Raw genomic sequence first — 22,466 nt, 5'->3', positions numbered from 1 at the left:
GCTAACATTACTGTTCTGCATTATTCTTTACAAGTCCCACTGTCTACATAAGCACTTAAGTTAAAAGCCAAAGCTCCAAAAGTAAACTCTGACTTAAACCTATGAAAATACTCTTACAGAATACAGAACTCTTATCACTCATTCTCCCTGAACTTTCTTCTTTGTAGATCTCCTTGGACAAATGTTAGATTTCCTATTGTGCTCAATATACTGGAGCCGGGGTCTGCTTGATTGGAATAGGAAACTACTTTCAGCAATGCATTCCATCTAAACAGTTTCAGCTAATTTCAAATGGAGAACCTCAAACTACTAGAGCATCTGCCAGCTCCTCACACGCTTAGCTCTGCACTCTGAAAAAACAGAAGGCAGCTGAGATCCTGCAGCACACAACAGGCTCTCAAGAGTGTTTATCTTCTATGATCCATTTGTGAGCTGAACGCCTTTCCTGAAAATGATGTCTCAAATTCAGTTTAGTCCTAAACAACAACAAAATCTAACTAAAAAATCCGTATCTCCAACTGAAAGGACTATAAAACCTGTTCCTATTTTCAAAATCTTTTAACAATCCTACAGAACTATGACTAGCAGTAATACTAATGTCTCAGGCTTCCTCCTCCTCAGTTATACTCAACTGAAGCAAAGGTTCAAGTTTCAGATTCACAGATTACAGGGATTACTGTGCACCAACAGCACAAAATCTAATTCAAGCTTTTTGTCACATTTTTCATATCTTGCACACACTTTTTTTCCTGTTTTGTTTTATGTCATCTTCCTCTCCCTTGGCACAGCGAAGTTTCTGCATTTTTTTTAAATTATTATTATTATTTTTAAAAATTCTTCCAGCATTAGCAGTTCTTTGATTTCTCCCAGTCTCTTGTGCACAGAACATTCTGCATGAACTCATCTGCACAGCTTCCACCCTTCCTCCATTTAATTCCCTTTGGAAGATCCTCATCTGCAGTGCTGCCCATGGGAAAACCATCTGATTTATACTGACAAGTTAATTAAAAAAATAATAATCAGCTTATTCTTATTTACCAGTCAACAGTCAAATACCCCACTACGCTACTCCCCTCCATCTTCTTTACACATCTTCTTTTCACCTCCTTGTGGCAAGGACAGAGATTTTTACATCTGAAGTACCTACTACTTTGTGAGAACAACAGAAAGCAAGTACAAGCATGTAAAACATTAGTCTGCTACTAACGAAAATCCCAAACTGTAATCGTGTTAGAAGTAATGGATGAACTCCTATCAATTAAAGCAGAAATACACAGTATGAATTTTTACCTCAAGCAGGTTTTGTTGTTTTTTAAATGCAAATAACATTTTGGTAAGCACATTTAAGATATTTGGTAGAATCACTTTGAGACCTACCCATATTTTAAACTGGAAATTAAAGACCCACCTTGGGATGGCTTAACCCAAGAAACCCAACAGAAAAGATATCTTCCCTTCCAAAAATCAGATTTTCTATTCTGAGGGGTTTGTTTTCCCCTTCTCCTTTCTCCTTTAGAAGTATTACTCACACTGAAACGTTAAGACAATGAGCTAACACATTAGACAGAACTGTCACCAATCGCTCACTTCACTATAACTGGTCAACAGCTTTACATAGTGAAGGTTTTAGATAGATGATAAAAAGAGAGAACTAGGATAAGGCAGTAAGCTAGCTGTAGACTCTGTCTGGTTAACATTCTTTGCTGATTTAACAGTGGTAATTCCCAAGATAGGCATTGCTTCTGATATAGGACTACCAAAGCACTTGAATTTAAATGTTTCCCTGTAAAATTTAAGCACCTGGTCAAGAGCATAAATCAAGAAGCTGCATGCATCCTTTTAATGTTGATACTATTAAGTTAGCCAAAAGACTAAGTGAGATGAAGTCTCTGCCAAAACTGGTTCTTAACCACTCAATTAAATCTGACACATTTTAAGAAACAAAAATGCTTAATCACTTGTTCCAGGTCTTTTTTTTTTTTGACAATGTGTGTATATACAGTTTACTCTGTTCTTACTCAAGTCAATAACAGAACTTCTGCAAATGCTACTTCAAGTCCAGTAAAGGCAACAGCAGACACACTTTCCATTCCCACAGTGGATATATGTTGGTGCCAAAAATAAGTACAAAGCTTCAAGTAATGGAAAAGACAAAGTGTATGGGAATGAAAAAGAATGAAAAATTAGCCCACCAAACCCAGGATATTTTAAAGTTCCATGAGAATTGGTTTCATTTCTCAATTCTAAGTTATATAAACAAAACCTGAAGGCAAAATCCCACCAAAAAACACAGCCTGTCCTAAATGACTCACTACTGTTGAAAGGGACTTCCCTACTTTCCCCCCACTTTCCATCTTGCTGTCAACTTCATTTTCCTATCACAGAAATCTAACCTAGAGAGAAAAGTCTGATTTTCCTCCTTTCCCCCCATTCTGCTAAACTGACATAACTCAGAAATGGGCCTTTTGACCCAGAACTGTTGCAAGAGGAAGAACCAACACAGTATGGAAAAGGTATGAGAAGGGTGTAAAAACTACAATTGAGTTTAAAAAAGGAAAAAATCTTGAAAGAAAGAAATAAGATTTTTCCTTGTGGTTGCAGGAAACCACTGTATAAACTCAGCCACAAGAAATCTTCCACATCCATGTTTTTCTTAAAAGACATGATTTTCTTAAACATTAGAAACCCAAAAATGCCTTCTTCAATTTCCATTAACTGAAAGACTGAAATAACTGAAAATCATAACAAATAAGCAATATTTTTATTTCTTCAAGCTTCTGACATAATTCAGATAATGCATTACATCTGGAAATAAACTTACTGAATTTGTACTTGGACAACATTCAGTAAACAATTCACATGCAGAACCATCTCCCTTTGCATCAAATGGATTGTGTTATAATGGAATGAGTGTGATACTTGAAAGAATTGCTTACAATTGCACATACAAGAAAAAAAGATAGCTAAGTCTAAATTAAGATGTTGGCTATGAAGTTTCCAATAGGACCTTGACATGACTGTTGACCTACTCATGACATGATCACACCAGTAAGGATTTGGAATTCTATTAGTATTACCAGAGGAAAAAAGTCAAGGAGTCATCAGGAAAACAAATCTATATCTGCTACTCCATCAGCCAATTACTGTTGTTAAAGTGGAATTAGATGGGTATTGACAATGCAAAGGGGATAAGGATTAAGCAGATGACTGAGTATACAGCTAGCATTGCTGTACTTTTTTTTTTTTAACTTAAAAAAGCCTGAAAGATACTCAGATAAGAAATATTTTCATACAGAATTTAGTTTTTTAACTCTATAATGTCCTGAAAGTAGCAGTTATATCTATCTATATAGTATATACATTATTGTTCAAGACAATCACAAAACCAGGTGAAAACCTAGAGTATTGGAATACACTAAGGCAAGAGCATATGACATGAGATTAAACTGAGAACTCACTTCAACCTCAATTATCTGTATGCCACAAAGTAATAAGCTAACTTAGGTTGGAGGTATTTTTCTCAGTTCTTGAGAAATTTAAATAAACAAAACCTTAAAAAATACTCAGTTAAATGTAGCAATCCCCACAAAGTCAGCAGACTCTAGACATTTAGGATTTAACTGATATTTCTACATCTTTTTAAATATTGAAGACTATGTTGAAAAAGGGCAGAGTTGGAATTCTTACCCATCATTTATTGTGACATAGTTATTATCAAACCACAACCAGGCATTATCTGAAACTATTATCATAATTCCTTAACTCCTTGTTAAGCACTAACTAAATCTGTGAGAGTTATGTCACTATGGAACAACTATACAAAAAAATCTTAGCAAACAATTTTCTCTTATGGTCTAGATTTACTGATACACAACTTCCTCTAGTATAAGGGACAAAATCAACATAATAATAAAGCTAATCATGAAGTTGTGATGAAGTATATATGTTTTGTCTGTATTACCTAACAAAGATGCCAATACTACTGACAAACATGGCAAAACCAGGAGACTGACTATTACTTTTCCCTTTATATGCTTCAGCTGACTATAACTAGCTAAGAGCTAATTCTTATTCTGTGCTACCAGGAAGCATGTTTGTTTCCTCCTTGACCCATCATTCCTGAAACTCAAGGGACTCAACCTTCTTGAAAATTTGCCAAGAATCTTCTTTATCAGTACCTTAGGGAAATTTAACCTTATACACTAATAAAACAGGAAAACACAATACTTTTAGAATACTCAGACAAAAGTTGAAGTAAGAATCAGAGGTCACTACAGCCACTGATCTAGACACAACACAAAGAATTCGTTACAGCTTCTGTAATTTAAAAAAAAAACAAACAACAAACAACCCTTTATTATAATGAACTGAAATATAAATAACTGTCAAAATAATTAAGGGTGAAAGAAGACAGTGTTTACAAGATGTAACTAAACTTTACTGTTTCTGAAGAATTTATACTAGTTATCTCTTATTCATGATTCATTTTGGATAGAAATACTGTTAACTGGAAAGAGAACAAGCAACTCCACCTAGCTCCTTTTGGCTTTACATACGACATTTAACTGACTTTGAGGACTAACAAAAGAACAAACACCGATCAAATGTTGAAGCATTTATAAGGTCATTCCCACATGGGTTTCTCTCATGCTAATAACTGAGTTTATGCCACAGCCTTTCATCTGGGGAATTATTAAATCTAGGGTTGTCACCTCAGGCTGGCAACTTTTTCCTCAAGAAATGTAAGGTATCTAATAATCATTTATTTCTAAAGGACTGTCGAATTTAACTAGGATTTTCTGAAATTATTAGAATAAGGCAGGAATGCAGAGGAAAACTGATGATAGCTTGCCTAATTCCCATAGAGTATCTTGTTAAAAACAACAAGATAACTGAATTTCCATCCAGAGAATGATAATGGATAAAACAACCTACCTTCCCTCACACCCTACCAAAACAGATTTCTTGTGCTGGAAGAAAGAGGTACCAACATCACTGAAATATACTTTCACAAAAGAGGTTATACAATTCTAGTTATGTATTGCAATTAATTATCATTAAGAAGCCTATGATAAGATACCATGAAGTTCAGTGTAAGTTGGGGAGACTAAGTAAGCTGCAGAATTTTTTTTTTTCTAAGTTACAGTGTATACAGGTATGAAATTCTGGGAAAAAATAATTTTCCTTGCATGTTTACTGAGCAGATATCACAGAATTCAACAGCATTCTCAGATGATCCAATGCTTATAAGACTCTTGCAAGCAGCAGCAATGTGATACCACTGCACATGGAAACTATGTACTCAGTTTGCAGAATGACTGTTATTTCCTAGATTTTAAGCAGTTGGAATGACAGGAGTTCATCTGTCCCAGACTGGACTTACCTTGCATTTGTAAATATTCACATGGGCTTACTAAGTGTGATTACTAACACTATGTTTACAAACAAAAAGGCTCACATTCACAATATTCGATTCACACCAGATACATTTGCTAGTTTCAACATGTAAGTGTTACGTCCAGTTTTACATTTCACCTGTACTCCAGCTCAGCAGAGCAGGATGAACAGACACAGATATGGACAAAGATGTTTTAACAGAGCATGTAAGAGGATGCACCTACAGTCCAACAAGTACTATGTAATTGGTCACACAATTACTCAGAATAAATGAAACAGTTTAACCTTCAGGTACAAAAGAATAGAAGTGAGAGAAGAAGAAAGTATTTGCAATGGTAAATCTTGTACATAGCAAGCAGCTATCTGATGAAAAGAAGTAGAAAGAAGAGATAACTTCAATTTTACTCAAGAACACTTACAGTACAATTGATCATTTTGAAAATTCGTAATTATTATATCACCTTTAAGCTTAAGATTTGTAAAGCTCATTTCAAGGTTTTTTAGGTGTTAAACCACCACTAAAAATAAATGCATAAATTAAAATGCTGACTTAAGTAGAACTGCCTTTTAACCATTTGTTTAGAATTTAAAGCTCAGAAAGCTTAAGTTGGGTCATATTCGAATTGCCTCAACTTTGTATTAATTCACAGTGCAATTGTCTGCATTGTCAGTGGACATTTCAAGTATCTGTAATCTCAGTGATTGAGAATATAGGGCAAAAGAGCAAAAAATACACAAACAGGTAACATGTAGAAATATAAACTTAAACCAATCCACTAAATGCAATCCGCCTTGCCACATCTTTTTTAACTTATTGGAAAAGTTTGCTCTACTTAATATTGACAAAGAGATGTATAAATCAATACATTTGGAACAAGTGATATATTTTAATTTAAAAGTGTTCAAACTGCAGATGCTCTTAGCACATACAAATCAGAGTTTTCTTCTTGGGTATCCCTGACAAGATAAAACACTTAGGCAAGCAAGGAATAACATAAAAAAACCTTTTGAAATAAAAACAGTACTAAAATACAAACACATTTTAAATGAACTCTATTTAGTATTAGTCTATTTACCTAACGAAGTTTTTTTTGCCATATAAACAACCATCCACACTGCTTACAAAAAGAAAAAGATTGAAATGCTCAAAGTTTGTTTCGCAGTCTGGTCCAACTACTTGCTATTGTCAAGAAGTTCAAACTCAAGCAACTATCAGTAAAATTGATATCAGAAAAAGAAGAGGAAAACTAGCTCTCAAAGTTCCAAGGGTAAATAAACATTTCCCACTTGGTTCTACTAATGCACATATTCTTTCTTTGCTACTTCAAAACCGCTGTTAGCTTTCCTAGTTTTGCAGTCTTAGGTGCATTAACTGCAATAAACTTTTACTGAAAGAGTACAAATTTAAAATCCGTTCTCAATTTCACAAACGAATATGGACATATAATCATAGATGCCACGCAGGAAAAAAAAAGATATAAAGTTTTACCCATAATAAGTTTTTAAAAAAAGTCTCTTTTTCTGTCAGTACAAGGCACTCAGCAAATTCAAAAACAAAAACTTAGTATGAAACTATTAATAAAAGGGAGAGTGGGAGATTCTTTAACCATGTACCTAAACATTAATTATTTGAGAAGCAGGAGCAGGCAAGCTGGGACAAACTCAAAAGGATCTCAAGTTAAGGAAGTTTTAATTAACATATTCTATAAAGTTACTTTTTGTGATTCTCAATTTGTATTCTTCATCACTGACAGACTGAAGGATATGGAGAGATAATTTATATATATACTTATATATATAATATGTATAATACTTATATAATTCATATATATGCTGGGGAATATACTTCACCAGTGAAATTACTAGTTCTAAGTTTATAAAGATATAATTGTTTATAAGGTAAGCAATTATGTCACCGTTACATATCACTTTTAGAGAGAAATATTTTTCTTGGCAACACTATTGCTCTTTTTGCTACTCCCTAGCATATAATCAAATATACGCTGTTTCTGCAAATGAATTCATCAAGTTTATAGTAATTTGAAATTAGACTACAATTTTGATCATAACAAATTAGTGTTAATAAGGCCAACTGTTCATTCACCATGATGCTATGCTAAATTTGCAATGAATGATTATAATTTTACTTGAAAGTTCTGCAACAGACCATTTGAACTGAGAGACTGGATTAAATAACTCAAAATGGAATTCTGCAGTTGGCTTCTTAGGAAGAACGCAAAGACATTCCTTTTTGTACTTTCTATCCATTTCCAATATACAGAGAACATAAATGTTTTCATTGCTAACAGCTTAGCTGTTAGCAACCATCAAAACACAAACTCAGAAATTATTGTAGTGGGGTTCTACTTTGTAGGTTCTGGTTAATGCATTGCCAGGCAAGGGTTGCTGCTGCTTTTCATCTTTGCTGTTGCTACTCTTTAATGGCAAAGCATACTCAGCTTTTCATTAGGCTTAGTGTGATATACACATTTATAAAAACTGAAGTGAAATTATGTGAGAAGCCATAGTACTTCATTAGAAATGTAGGTGATACTGATACAACGGTACAAAGCATCAGACCTCTGGAAATGAAAGCCTCAAATGCTAAGATTTGACATGGCTAATTTATACTGTTTCAGAAGGTAAATATTTCATTATTTTAATTGTTTCTAGTAAATATGAAGAATATTTAATAAAACTCTTAAAACAGTTTGAATCTGTTTTTAGCAACAGAATATCATCTGAATAATTTATCAGCAAGAACAATCTTTTTCTTCATATACCCATTTTAAAATTACTTTATTTAATAAATATGCATCTTTCTGCCACATGCTTTACATCAAACATCTTTCCTTGCTCTTCTTAAAGCCCATGCACTATAAACCCTATTCTGCGTCACCGATTTTAAATTTCATCTATAAAAGTCATTTTACATATATCACAAATAACAATACATGCCCCAGTTTGAATATTAAAGCTGTAATTCAATTTCAAGGTTCTTCTGACAGTATTCCAGAATCACTGTGGTGTTTTTTTTCTTCCCTCCAAGATGCGACCTGAATCCTTTTCAGTACATTCACAAACTACTACAAATCAATAGCTTAGAAGTGGATGCATTTAATCAAAAACTAAATTAGGCTTTATTCCTATACATTCAATCAGAACTGAGAAGTTGGTCCTATAGTACAATTACAGAAATTAACAAATAGTTATATGTTCTTAATCCATAGTTCCCCTCCCCTGTGTGACTCAATAAGTATTCTTCCATTCCTATTAAATGGAAGTGAAGGTATTAGCAGCTATTAGAAAGGGGTGAAAATCCACATAAATACAAACTCAGATTTACAGAGTCTAAACTCCACCCAAGTCTCCATTCCTCAGAATTTGTTAAATTTAAGTGCTCAGAAATATTTAACTAATTGAAAATACCAAGCTAGGACAGATGAAATGATCGGAATTTAGTCTCTACGAATTGAGATTGCAGAACCAAAGAGAATTATTCTTTCCTCTGTAATGCATGAGATTATATTTTACATCATTGTCAAAGCAGGGATCATATTAATATGATCACATCCGGTGCAGTGAACATAGTTACTAAAATCGTAAGTTTTCTACATTACAGTGAAATATTAGCTTCCCAAGAAGCTAACCACTGTGTTATGTGTATTTATTTCTGCTTGCTAAGAAGCAAGCTGGTACTGTAGAATTAATTTGGTCTACTTTCTTAAAATTTGGTTGGCATTAATAAGCTATATACAAATGAATATCCAGGCACATAGGAGAACATTATTTGCCATGGCTATGTACTCAAGTTTTTAGTCCTAAATTTCCTTTTACCGAAGCAAATTGTTTGCATAAGTAACCTTACTGATAAACAAATGAAAGAATAACACTTCTGAAAATAACTTTTCCCTGCACTCTATTCTCCTCAAGTTTCTCTTCATACTGCTGTAAACATCTACATATCCAAACCGAGCCAAAGCTATCTATCTTGCATTGGGCATTAGTGGCAGGGTTTTAACACTGAAAGAAACTGTAGATGAGACTTGTATAGGACATGGCCAGGGACTGCTCTCTGGCAATTGGTACTAATTGCCTCAACAACAGACCCATCATCGCCAAGATGGAGTTAGATGTGTTCCCATTAGCTCTCCAAAATGCTTAAGAACAGAGGAGACAAGAGAAGACAGTAGGACGGGAATAATACATGAGAAAGAGCAAGTGACAACAAAATAAGGAGTGGGGCAGAAGACATAGCAGAGCAGGAGAACTGCTGAAGCAAATAAGCCACCTGAGCAAGGACTGGAAGAGAGACTGAGAAGGAGGTATGATCCCAAAGGCTGGTGAAGAAACCCATGCAAGAGCAATCCAGTTCTGGATTACCACTTCGAGTGCTTGGAATTTCCCTGCCTTCCCCAAATTGTTCTTCAGAGAAGAGTTCTAAAGCACAAAGGTGCTGCAGCTCAAAGAAATACTGTTTTGTCAGGCCACACAAAATCTGGTTGATGCTAAGCAACACTGTGCATACGGATCCAAAGGAGTCATCTATACAAAGCACACAGCCTTTCAAAGTTGAAGAATTACCTACAAACCTACAGGAGAACCATCAACTTCCTCAGAATGCTCAAACTTAAACGATGTGAGTTAAGGAATGCATGTAAAGCTTTGAAAAAGTCTGCTCTGAAAGAATTTGTCAGGCATTTTGCCAAGGAATAGATCATTAATGGTTTCAGTGATCTCCCCTTGGAGAGTGGGCTGCCAAGACAAATCCTCTTAGCTATACTGGAAAGGTTAAGTGAGGTCAAAAAGTCCCACCTCTCCCCAGCTGTGGGCACTTCATCAGTTTGATAATTTTGATAAAGAAATAAATGAATGCTTTAGGTGTTTATGTTTAATTAGTCTGATGCCAGCAGAGTTCCTAATAACTGGTATTACACTTAGACTTGTGTCTGCTTTGATTAGCTCTCTTAACAGCTGACCAGCTCTGTCATCCTACTGGAATAATCTATTTTGTGCAAGTCAATGCCATTTGAGACCTCTGGGCTACGTGTACGCTGACAGCATGGCTGGCCACTTACAGCTCCTCCAGCAAGGAAGAGTAAAATAAAGGGAATGCCAGATGTACCTGAATCTCCAGGCAGTTTTATTTTTCCCTTTAGGTTAAGGTAGACAAGAGAGCCTGTTTATCTTCTTTTGAAGGCATAAGAAATAACTGCAATTAGGAACACGCTTTGAAAGCTACAGACAGCATAGTGGACAATGCCTCAAGGATAATATTTTCCTTTCACAGCAAACTATTTAAACATCAACCTCTTCCCTAAACACTTCATGCAGGGGAGGCAACGTTAACCTTCTTTCAAGAATAGTACTTCCACATAGATCATCATAGCAACTGAAAGCTGAATGAAAATAATCATAACATTTACTATCCTAGCAAAATAGCCACAATGAACACCGAGAGCTATTAATTCAAACACGTTCTTCACAGATTAATGTGCCACTTCAACTATTTTGAGGCTTCATTTCTTTACCTTACTGCACAACACTAACTGGAACACAACAATAACTGGAAGACTGCCATCCTCTCTCAAAGAATCAGTAACAAGCAGCACATCAATTGTATGCCATAATCTTAGCTTTTACTGAAACAGTAGCAAAATAATCGATGAAATAAAAATATATACTTTTTTCTTTACCATCACTACATGGTGAGCTGGCAGACTTCGCATGCAAAGGGTGCAATCTAACCCAATACAGTAGATTTGTGACCCTTAACCTGGGTTAACCTTTCCAACCTTAACCATTCTACGCTTCTATGTACAAATCTCGCTTTCCAGAAAAAGCTAAATCATTTGCCTGACCACAACTAAAAAACAAAACAAAACAACAACAAAAACACACAAACGAAAAAAACAAGCTAAACATTTTAGAAAGCATCTCTCCAGCTCATAACATCTAAAGGAAGGAGAAGAACATCTGAACTACTACTGGAATTTGTTACTAAAGGTTTTTATTGACTTATGTCTTATCATTTCATGTTAGCATTATGTACATGTATTTCAACGTTATTTCGGAGGAAATCACGATCACTATAAGATAAGCTCCTTAATTTGAAGGAAACACATACGCTCCAAAAGTTACAAGAAATTTCTTCCATGCAAGATATACATTTTCTGAAATAAAAAAAAAAAACTGCTGGAAAACAGTAAGATCTGAACAAACAACAACGAAAAAAGTTGAGAATATAATGTTTTGAATGAATTTGAAATAATGAATTTAAAGATGTTTAAATTATAATCATGTTTTTCTAGTATCACAATTATTGGATCTCACAGTTCATTTGTAGCTCTGCACTGGGGTATACGCCATTAAATATTTATTTTACCAACTACACTTAGTGATGTTTTGTTAGTTTCCTTCCATTTGGTACTTTTTCCAAGCATGTGACAATTACTCTTTCTGCATATGCATTACAAGGCTGCTGCTCACCAATGCTACTTTCAAAAGGTAGTTTCTCACTGGATGGTTTTAATTACCAGTACTAGTTAGGTGATCTCCACCACCCCATGGTAGTGAAAAATACATATTTAAACATTCAAAAGCAACAACATATTTAAAACAGTTTGCTAAAGGGCAAAACAAGCTCACAATTCTATGGTAGTTTCTACAGAGTACGCATCTTTGAATAAAAGTCCTAAGGAGACTCTGTATTCATATAGATTCACATAATTGCTAGAAACTTATCCTTTCCGGAATCATAAATTGAAAGTTTCAGTTGTTTTGAGTATTTTTGTAACATGTATTTTATAACAAGAAATAGATTAACTGGATAGTATCAATTTTGACATTTTAAATAAGTAATACTTAACCAACGTGCTCCTAAAGAGTTTTCTAAATAGATACATTATGACATACAAATGCTGTCATAAATACTTTTTGTATCAAGTTTATGTTTGCATATGATTAAACTTCATTAAAGTAAGGTCTAACAAACGTGTAACACAATGGCATTCCCACAGAAATATAAAAAATTAACTTTGAGAAGCATTAACATATTGACACTATTTTTAGATGAGTAGCTAAGACCTGTAATTAAAGCCTGATCTTTGCCTAAGAAAACATCTGTTTTCTTCACTGAGCAATTAGTAAAATTAATGAATTCCAATTCATCCACACAAATGATTTTCTTTTTTTTTTTTTTAAACAACTTTGGAATCAATCACTTCAAAATGCAAGATGCTTTCTCGTAAGCAAATTTACCAATAAATGATGCTACAGATCAAGTTCAAATTATCAATGTCATCTTCCCACACGTACACTTGAAACACTTCCTTGCCCTCTCCCCCTTTTCTGCCAGCATTTATATTACAAAACAAAACAAACTTGTAGATTAAGTAACTTGATATGCCTACATACTATATCTAGCTTATTTGATGTGCCTACAATTAGATCAAGCTTCTCATACTAAATTCTTGACAGAAAAGTAAGTAAAAGATCACACTACTTTACTGAATGAGAACAAGAAATATGCCCATTAGGAGATTTAGAAAAAATTAAGACTATTCCTCTCTGACACATTATATAGAGAGCAGGAGACTGCTGAACAGTGAACACAATTGCACTGATGAGATTAGCAGATCAATCATTAGGGAGAGCAAAAAGAAGTTTCTTTTGAAATACTTTCTTCTTAAAAAAAGTTATTTTTAAGAACATTTTGAAGAACAAGATGACCATACCTTCAAAGGTTAATACTAGATAATTACAGAAACAATGCAGAGTGCTTTTATTATTTCCAGAAGTATTATTGTCTTGCTGCTATAAAGAGACAACAAAAGGAGGCTTATATCATACTCTGCATGGTTACAGCTGGCTTTTAATTCCATGGTAGCAATCCTGATCATCTGTACTAAAAATCTTAGGCTAAATCTTATGCATCTGTTCATCTGATACAATTCTTTCTGCCCTCCTCTTTGAAATAGCAAGAAGCACAGGACAAAAGCAGCGAACAATCTCCTAAGTACTTGTTTTATGAATCTGGCCCTCAGTCAAGAAGTTGCAGTGAAAAAGTCTTTTAATCACCTTCTGATCAGAATTTACTGGATTGTAAGTTCAAGGGTATTAAAATGTGCAAAGGAGACTATGAAAAAATGGCTAGGTTATAGATTTTAACTTCTTAACTAGAAAATTGACTCAAAATAGATTTTCTAATTTACAATGAATCAAAAGAAAAAACATTAGACCATAGCAAAAGTGGCACAAATGTATCAAAAAGCAAATGAATAAACATTTGAAAAGATTTATTATTAGAAATTGTAATAAATTTTGGGAAGATGAATCGATTTTAGTTAAAAGGTATAACTGACAATTTATTGGGCGGGAAGATGCATTATTTTCCAATTGTTATCCACCTACAGTAAAACTGATTTGTGTCCTATTGTATTTTATGGAAAAGGAGAGAGCAACTTTCAGTGATTTAGATTAAATGTATTAATCATAACCAGGCACTGTGAACTATATATCTACTATTAAAGAAGATTTTTGACATCTAATTCTGTAGCAATATTTTGGCTCTGTACCACTCTTCCTAAATCCAATTCCTGCTACAGTTGGCAGATTTCTCCCTTTTAATTTTATGGGGCTTAAAGTAGCATTTAACCACCCATGCGGTAAATAATGCAGGATTAGAAATATTTAGTGTTTTGTTTCCCTTTGAAGAGTACTAATCCATCAACCTCCAAATATTTTTAGAACATTTTCCACATTCTAGTAATATTTAATACAAGATTCAGTAAAACACTATGCAAATGAAGTTGAATTTGTCTTCCTCCAAGAAAAATCACATTAAAGCTTTAAGAAAATATGCATATACGTCACTGATATAAGGGAATTAACTTAATAAAGATATCAGTTTGTGTACAAAGGAAGCTCTAAAGAAACCTTCACAATTTTTAAGTATTATACATGCTATGTCTATTACATGCTTTTTTGACAATCTGGCAAAATGCAGATAGGAATAGGTCTTTTGAGCAAGAGATAACTGTAAGTTTTAAAATGTTTATGACCAACTTAACAATGAAATACTAGCTTTTCAGAAAGTTCAGCTTTTCTGCAGTCTTCTTTTTTTTTTTTATCTTTTGCTTACGTGCTACATTCCAGTGCACAGGAAAGCTACCTTATGGTAACTTTAACAGGCAACGCTCTTATTCTAGGGACTGTAAATTGTCTTAGATTTACATGAGTGATTAGATCCCAGATTTATAAAGAAAAGACAGAAGTTCGACAACAAAATGTCAATCACTGTATGCATGCATTTTCAAAAAATAACAGTACAGAACAAGAAAAAAAAGATTTCCTTTCTCCAGTTGGACTCTATTTTACAGAGATTAAAAAAACAAAATTAAATCCACTTTTTTTTTTTTTTAAAGTCTTTGCATACTAAGTCTTCTAGAACTCAGCAATGTAACAGGAATGCATCAAAGAAAGGAAAATGGGACAGATTTTGTCTAACATTCAATAAAGTGAATTTTACTTGTGTTTAAAAAAAACATTTAAAACAAGACAGTTAAAATAGTTTGCTCATCAGCTGACAGTAAATATGACCACATAAATAAGACAATTTTTAGTTCTTAGAACTGAGGATAAATTTATTTCCTGACCTTTAAAACTACTACCTGCAGGACTGCTAAGTTGAAGTTGAGAAACAACAAAATACAAAAGTTATTTTCATACTTAAGTATGCAGGTTTTAAAAGCATCTGTCAAATTAGGCACTGCAGTTAATACAGAGAAAAGGAAAGAAGTTAAAAGTTGGAATTTGCTAAATGAAATTGCAAGGGACTGACAGGAACATATTTTCAGCAGTTATCAGAAGTGAAATGGATGAAGCGATCAGTTGTAACGGCTTGCAGGGATCTCTTAATTCACTTAGAAATAAACTAAAAAAAAGCAACAACAGAACACAACACAGCTACTGCGCCTTAAGCAAAGGGACAGTAACTAAACTGCAAGGACCAATAATTTTTGAACCACTCCAATTAATTTGGATGTAACATATGCCAGCAACCCTTTTTATTGTCCTGGTAATACCTAATCCAGTTTACTGCTTATATATTCAAGATCTGCTCCAAAAATATTGACTCCTATTTTTATCTTACTATATTGGTCCACAATGTCATAGGTGGGAAGGTTGAATCTTCCCATCAATATTCCATTATATGTTGTTGTATGACAGACAGCAGCAGAGGAGCAGTCCAACAAAAAGGCATCTCACACAGAAGAATATACAAAGCAAAAGTGAGTCACTGAATTCTTCCATGCAAGAAGAAATGGCACCCACAACATTCATCAATGCTTGCTGAATGTTTAGAGACCAAAGCTCTTCTTTCTGAAGATCTTAGAAAAACATACCAAATAAATCCTACAGCTTCATTTAGAAAAAGATCTATTCTGTTTTTCAGATACGTTTATACTTGCTGTAAAAAGACACTTACTGTAAACATCATGAGATACCAACTACCAGCAGTCAGTTCTGAGAAATTTACAGCTTTACTTCCTCCTTGAAACCATGCTCAGATATACCCATTTGATTTTCTTATTTCAAGAAACAAAATGGTAGCAAACGTTTTACAGACCATTCTCAAAATGTTAAAATTTCACATAACATTCTTGTTAGGCTTTTTAATTCTAGAATTAAGCATTTCTTTGCAAAATTAGAAAGAACTACCCCTAACAACAATCCATTCATCTTCTAGTTTCTAGACTGGAGAGAATTCAGTGAAGTCACATCTACCAGAACCATGATTATCTCCTCCATTGTTATTTTTAACAGGTTACGCAAAATTTTCCTTACAACTGACTAACTTGAGCTACAGTAATAGAACAATGGTAGAGAAATACCTCTTCACTTCTGCATTTTATCTCACTTTACAAAAGCAAGAAAATACATTCCTGGATGATTCAATTCCAGTACAATGCATCACGTTTGCTGCTTTATTTTCAGGCTGTATTTTGAAGATATTTGATACGACAAATTGCTGGAAAGGATTTGAGAGATCCAATTTAATTCACTGTTTTCAAACAGGGTACAAGGCATATGTACTCAGAATATAGAAAATATATATATATATAAAGTTGCAGTTTGTGTTTTTGCCTTTGTTATTAATCTAGTGGATGGGAACTGCTGAATCACGGCCTGAACCTCTGATTGACCACCTGAGGCAAGCAATAAGTCAGCCACGGGAGCATAGATCAAGGTAATTCACCTGTGCTACCGGAAGAGGTGGAGCCTGGCTCCAGCTCTCCTAGACCCCATTTAAGTGCTGACTGCCACTAAAGAAGGATCTCTTCCTGGAGATTGCTCCTTGTGGAGAATATTGCGAGCCTACAATGTCAGTAAATATTTTTCCATTTATTATCCTCCCTGTTGCAATAATCTTACTTAGCCTAACTTTCCTGCATGTTTCTTAATTGTAACATCTGTATATGTGGATGCCCCATCCAAGGAGGTGCTCAAAGCCAGGTTGGATACAGCTTTGTGCAATCTGGTCTAGTGTGAGGTATCCCTGTCCACAACAGGGGAGTTGGAACTAGACAACGTTAAATGTTCTTTCCAACTCAAACCAGTCTACAACTTATTTGTGGTAAGCAATAGAAATCAAGAGGAATAATTATGCTGCTTCATATTTTAAAGTCATAGTCTTTTTGAAAATTGCTATTATCTTTAAGGAGATATTTAAAACTGTACTATACGCACCTTCAAGACACTGCCTTAAGTATAAAAGGCCTGTCATTGTGACATTTGCTCTGTAGTAAAACAAAGTACAATTCTAGAAAACTATCATTTTAGTGGTTGGGTTAAGGTGAATTACAAAGAATGGTGCTCAGACATTTAAAAAATAAGCAGCAGACTTGGTATTTTTAAGACAAGTGCTGAAACTTTCACAGAAGTGGGATGCTATTTTCAACACTGTACTAGAAGTGAGAGTCCAACAAAAAGGATCAAGTCAGTACACATACATTAGTTAGACAGAAGCTAATCTTTGATATTTAAAGTATGCTCTGATTTTCATAGCAAGTGAAAAACACCACCGCTGTAAGCTCTTCACTGTATAATCAAAATATCTGTTTCAAAATATCTGTTTCAGTAGTTGTACTGAAGAAATAACTTCATTTTTTTGGTAAAGGAAAAGTGTTACCTCAATAAACTGAGGATTGCATGACATGTTAAAAATACTCTTTTCGTCTGTAGGATCAGAGAGTTTAAGAATGAAACTAAAACAAGTTTCAAGGCTACCTATACTTTAATTAACAATATAGATGATATACCATAACACTTTTCATGTATTATCCTTTCATTATGAGTTATAATCACATTTTATTTTCCAACTCATTGCAAAATCATAGTTCAACCACAGTCTGAGATAAAATAGAAAAAAAATGAAGTGCTGGAAATTTTAGATGTACAAACAACATATGAACAACATTAGTAGTAAAGGCAAGAAAGACAATTGTTAAGGAATATGACTTTTTTTGAAGAGTTTGTCTTTCAAGGACTGTTGGAACAAACCATCACAGTTACTTGTATTTTTATTGTTCAACTAGAGATTTTTGAATTTTCTAAATATTTGCTTTTGTACTGATGCAGGAAGAGATAAGGAAGAAGCAGTAGCTAGGCTACCAGTTCCTTCAGCTCCTTCTTACTTATGAAGACTTAGAAGATAGATTGTAAGTATCAAGGATGGCTTATAGTTAAAGATTAATAAGTACACTTTTTCCACGCATGTTGAAAAATCCGATTATTGATTTATTAAAAAAGTCATTCAAACTAACAGTCTGAAAGAAATCTAAGAGTAGATGAAAAGAAACATGCTTACCATCACCAAAGGGCACTAACTGAACTATTGCAAACTAGCAGAGGATTTGTTTATCTTAATTATGGTAGAAGGGGATACACGCTCAAGCAACAAAAATAACAACAAAATTGACTATCCTTTGGTTGAAATCTATACATTTGGTATTTGGAATGTTTGTAGCTCCTTTTTGGCTAATGAACTACAGCTTTGAAGGAGACGAGCTGAGCTGCAGCACAGCATTCATGAAGAGGCTTCTGACTAATACTGTAAAAACAATGCTCAGTTCCCTCTTTAAGGAAGGAATCTGTAAAAAAAAATTTTTTTGTCATATAATGCCACTTCACTCAATTTCCAAAATAATATGTCAAGAAAAAGCACCTGAATACATCTAGCTGTTTCTTCAATTAGTGAGTACTTAAAAATTTAATTTCATATCTTGAAAGCAGGAAGAATTCTCCATACATCTTCTCTTCAAATTAATATGGGAGTAGTTACCTGATTCTGTATGTGAGGGGTGAGAGAGAGGGAGAGACAGAAACAAAGATGCAGGATTTGACAGAAATAGCCCCAAAACCAGATCTTGGATAACAGGTCTATAGATGATAGCATTCATTCATTCATGTAATTTTTGAATAACTTCAACTACATTTAGTTAAGCTCAATAGTACAACTGTGCTAAAAGAAAAAAAAACATCCCTAAGAACAAAAGAATCAAAGAGGTTTTCTTATGAATCATGAAAATCAAAACTCATAAGTAACAGATGGAAGCATCATTTTTATTGATTATGCTTTTTACATTGTAACCCAGAGAAATAACTTCCCAGGTTTTTGCATGGATAAGGAATCAAAGCTGCAAAAAGAAACATTTAAGAGATCTTGGATAAAGCCCTGCAGCATCTTTGCCCATTTTTGGTAAAGGAGCTGTGTAAACCAGATCATATACAACTGCAGAATTTAAGCAAACAAAATGATTTTAACATTAACGTTGTTAAGAGTTCATTAAATATTGGTATGATATAAAAGTACTCTTACCACTGTATGGGAACAGTTGAATCATAGCCTGAACCACTGATTGAGCACCTGGGGAAAGGATGGGCTCAGCCCTGGGACACAGGTGAAGGCAATTCAGCTGTATGATCAGAAGAGGTGGAGTCTGGCTGTGCCTCTCCTAGAACCCATTTAAGGGCTGACTGCCAACAGGGAAGGATCTCTTTCTGGAGATCCATTCCTTGTGGAGTTTTTCCCTGCAAGCCTAGAGATCTTCGGAGACAAGTGGGCATTCTTTTCATTTGTCCTTTTTTCCATTTCGTTCTTGTATCACCTTCCCATTACACTAATCTTTCCAAATGTAACAACCACATTTCTGACTAGAACTACAGAACTGCTACAAGAAATATGACACAAGACAGGATCAAAAGTATAGTGCATTACACAAGTAACACTTTTCCTATTTCTTTTCAAAGAAAGTTCTGTTAAAAATGAAGCTGCCATAATGCAAAGCAATAGAAACATGAAATCTCAGCATTATAATTGCATGCCAAAATATGTACCTGATAATTTATTTAATTTATGGATTCCATTAAGAGTCGTACCTTTCTTTGGTAAGTAGAATGAACAACAATCCATGGGATATAAGTATTTGTAATGAATACATACATTTTAAATTCTTGTGCTCATGTTTTTTACCTACCTGCTCACTCAACTTCTACATTAGATTAAGTAGAGATTGACAGTATTTGTCATGTTTACATTGTTTTGTGTTTTACTTCTCTGATTTTGTACAATGCTGCACAATTATTTAAAAAGTGTTTTGATTCAAAGGCAGTAAAAACTGATGGTAGAAAGTCTCATGAGTTTGCTTAAACAACTAGTCACTGAATGAAATGCAGGAAGAATATCTGGACAGAATCTGAGCATCAGATGTGGATACTTCACATTGAAGATCACTAACTGACCTGCAAAGAGGTAATTTCCCCTGGCTCTCCATTTCTGCTACTTCTAGAAACAAAGGTGAGAAAATTAAAGTTGGCATCTTTCTTGGGATATAGCAAATAATCATGCAGACATTTAGCCTGATGTTTCTCTCACAGCATCCAAACAGTTGAGCATTCAAACTCCTTCCTAGAGGGTGATGATCTGTCAAGGTATTATCTTACCTCTGCATTTTGCATTCTCAAAACCAGTAATCTTTTCAAGCTGCTATATGCACAAACCTTTCACTAAATCATGCAAAAAAAGTTCTAAACACATACTGTCTTACAGAGCACTAACTCTATGCTTACATTCCACTGATACAGACAACACATCTTTAGACTGAATATACACTATGTGCTTTAGGAAACGTATCTTAGCAGGAAAATACATTTTCTTCTGTGTCTCCCTTAAAGTCTGTGTAAAAGCAGCAATAGAGACATGAGATTACAAAAAGAGAGACCATTACAAAAAAAATTGAAAGAAGTCACATCACAAGTCTGTTCAATGAGTTGAGTATGCAGTGTTCTCTCCTCAGGATATTAATCTCTCTAAAAGCATTGCTGCTCTTCTTCACTGTTACTATCTAATAGCAGTAATTACTTCTTGTTCTGTTTTATCACATGTCACAGGTATTAAATTACTTTTTGTCATTGAAGTATCTAAAAAAGATTTTCTTTAAGAAGCAATCTGCCTAAAAGGAAGTACAGGAGCTCTTGCAAAGACAGATGCAGCAGATGTGCCCACAAACATAAATAGTAGCTAGGGAGGTCAGAAGACACTGCATCTGAAGAGGCAACTGCACATCCATTCTATATATGCTCTCTTGTCTAAATATAGTGGTTTAGAATGTACATTCAGGTGTCAACCTTGTTTCATAACACTATGTAAATGATATATTTAATAACTGAAACTGAATTATCAGTCTTTAGTAGATCAGCTTTTGTATTTGTTATAAAGCAGACTATGGATACTATCTTTATACATGAGATATCACGACTGGAAGACAAAATGGGCTAAGGATAACCTAGAAAGCATAGAAAAAAAAATAAACATTAGGGGCTTTTATCATATATATACATTCACATATATCTTCAATTGAAACTTAATCACCTTTTTACAATTTAGAGGAAAAAGCGGTTTTTGGGGTAGTTAAGCCATGTATCATCAATACCATGAAGCTAACCTATCAGTTATAATAGCTCCTATAAAGTATCAGAGTGAAATTGCAATAAGCCCAGAAAATGGGCTACAAATCCTAGATATGCTCAAGCAAGCACTGAACCAAAAATAAAAATAGGTAGATAGGAAACCAAGAACTAGATAACATTCATCTAATTCATGACCACTAACAGCAGAGATCACAGGCCAAGGTTTTAAGGCATCTTATTCTGCTTATAATGGCAATTATTGGATAGAAGTTTCAATGGCTAAAAACCTTCTTTTAAGAAGTTTCGTTTTTAACAGTTCCTTCTTATTCTTTGCACATGCAACGGAACTTACATTTCACAGAACTATCTTTTTTGTTGAGGCAAATTAGAATTTGAAAACAGTTACTGTTCTCAAATAACGAAGAAAGTCAATGCTGCAGCATCTACCAGTGAATAGTAAACATATTCCCATATGATAGTCTTTCACATCTCTCTTTGTCTTCCAATCACTTTTCTGATAAGAAGGGAGTAGACTGTGCTACAGTACATATATTTTAACATTTTAAGTTAAGTCAACTTCTTCTCTTCATGACTTTTGCCAAAGAAAGAAATTCTAAAAAACCCATTAGAATTTTAGCTTTTTTTCCTAAACTATTAGGAAATGTAGTTACCTACATTGTACATAAAAGCAAAGACAGCAGAATTATATTACTCCTAGAGCTGGAGACACACACACAAAAAGCAAACAACTCCTATTTGTAGACATAGTTCTAGAAGTCTCAGTCCAAAAGGAACACTGATTTATGAGAGGTGTCACTAATTTTTTTGCACATGCCTTTTCCCCTTTGCCAATCAAACAGAAGAGATTATGAACAGATTTTCAATGCAGATTTTGGAAAGAAAAACAATAAAATTGAGTACTGTAATGCAATGGGAAGCACAACAATAACAGACAAGTTGTAAAGTCCTACGCATCAGCAAGTGAGGACTTGCTCAAAATGCAACAGTCATGAGCAAGAGACACAAAGGAAAGAATCTGCTCACCTTCAGAAGGTCTCAGGGACACAGGGATCTCCAGCAAGATACTCTTGCCTCTG

At 34.2% G+C, this 22,466-nt stretch overlaps 1 protein-coding gene across 1 annotated transcript in view; it reads right to left on the bottom strand.

The window, feature by feature from the left end:
• GPATCH2 (G-patch domain containing 2) overlaps positions 1-22,466 on the bottom strand; it is a 102,340-nt gene that overhangs the window by 59,671 nt on the left and 20,203 nt on the right.

Source organism: Meleagris gallopavo, chromosome 2 (assembly GCF_000146605.3).
Source record: "Meleagris gallopavo isolate NT-WF06-2002-E0010 breed Aviagen turkey brand Nicholas breeding stock chromosome 2, Turkey_5.1, whole genome shotgun sequence".
Taxonomy (NCBI): Eukaryota; Metazoa; Chordata; class Aves; order Galliformes; family Phasianidae; genus Meleagris; species Meleagris gallopavo.
Note: the sequence above shows the minus strand (reverse complement) of the source record. Positions and strands in the feature narration are given on the sequence as shown.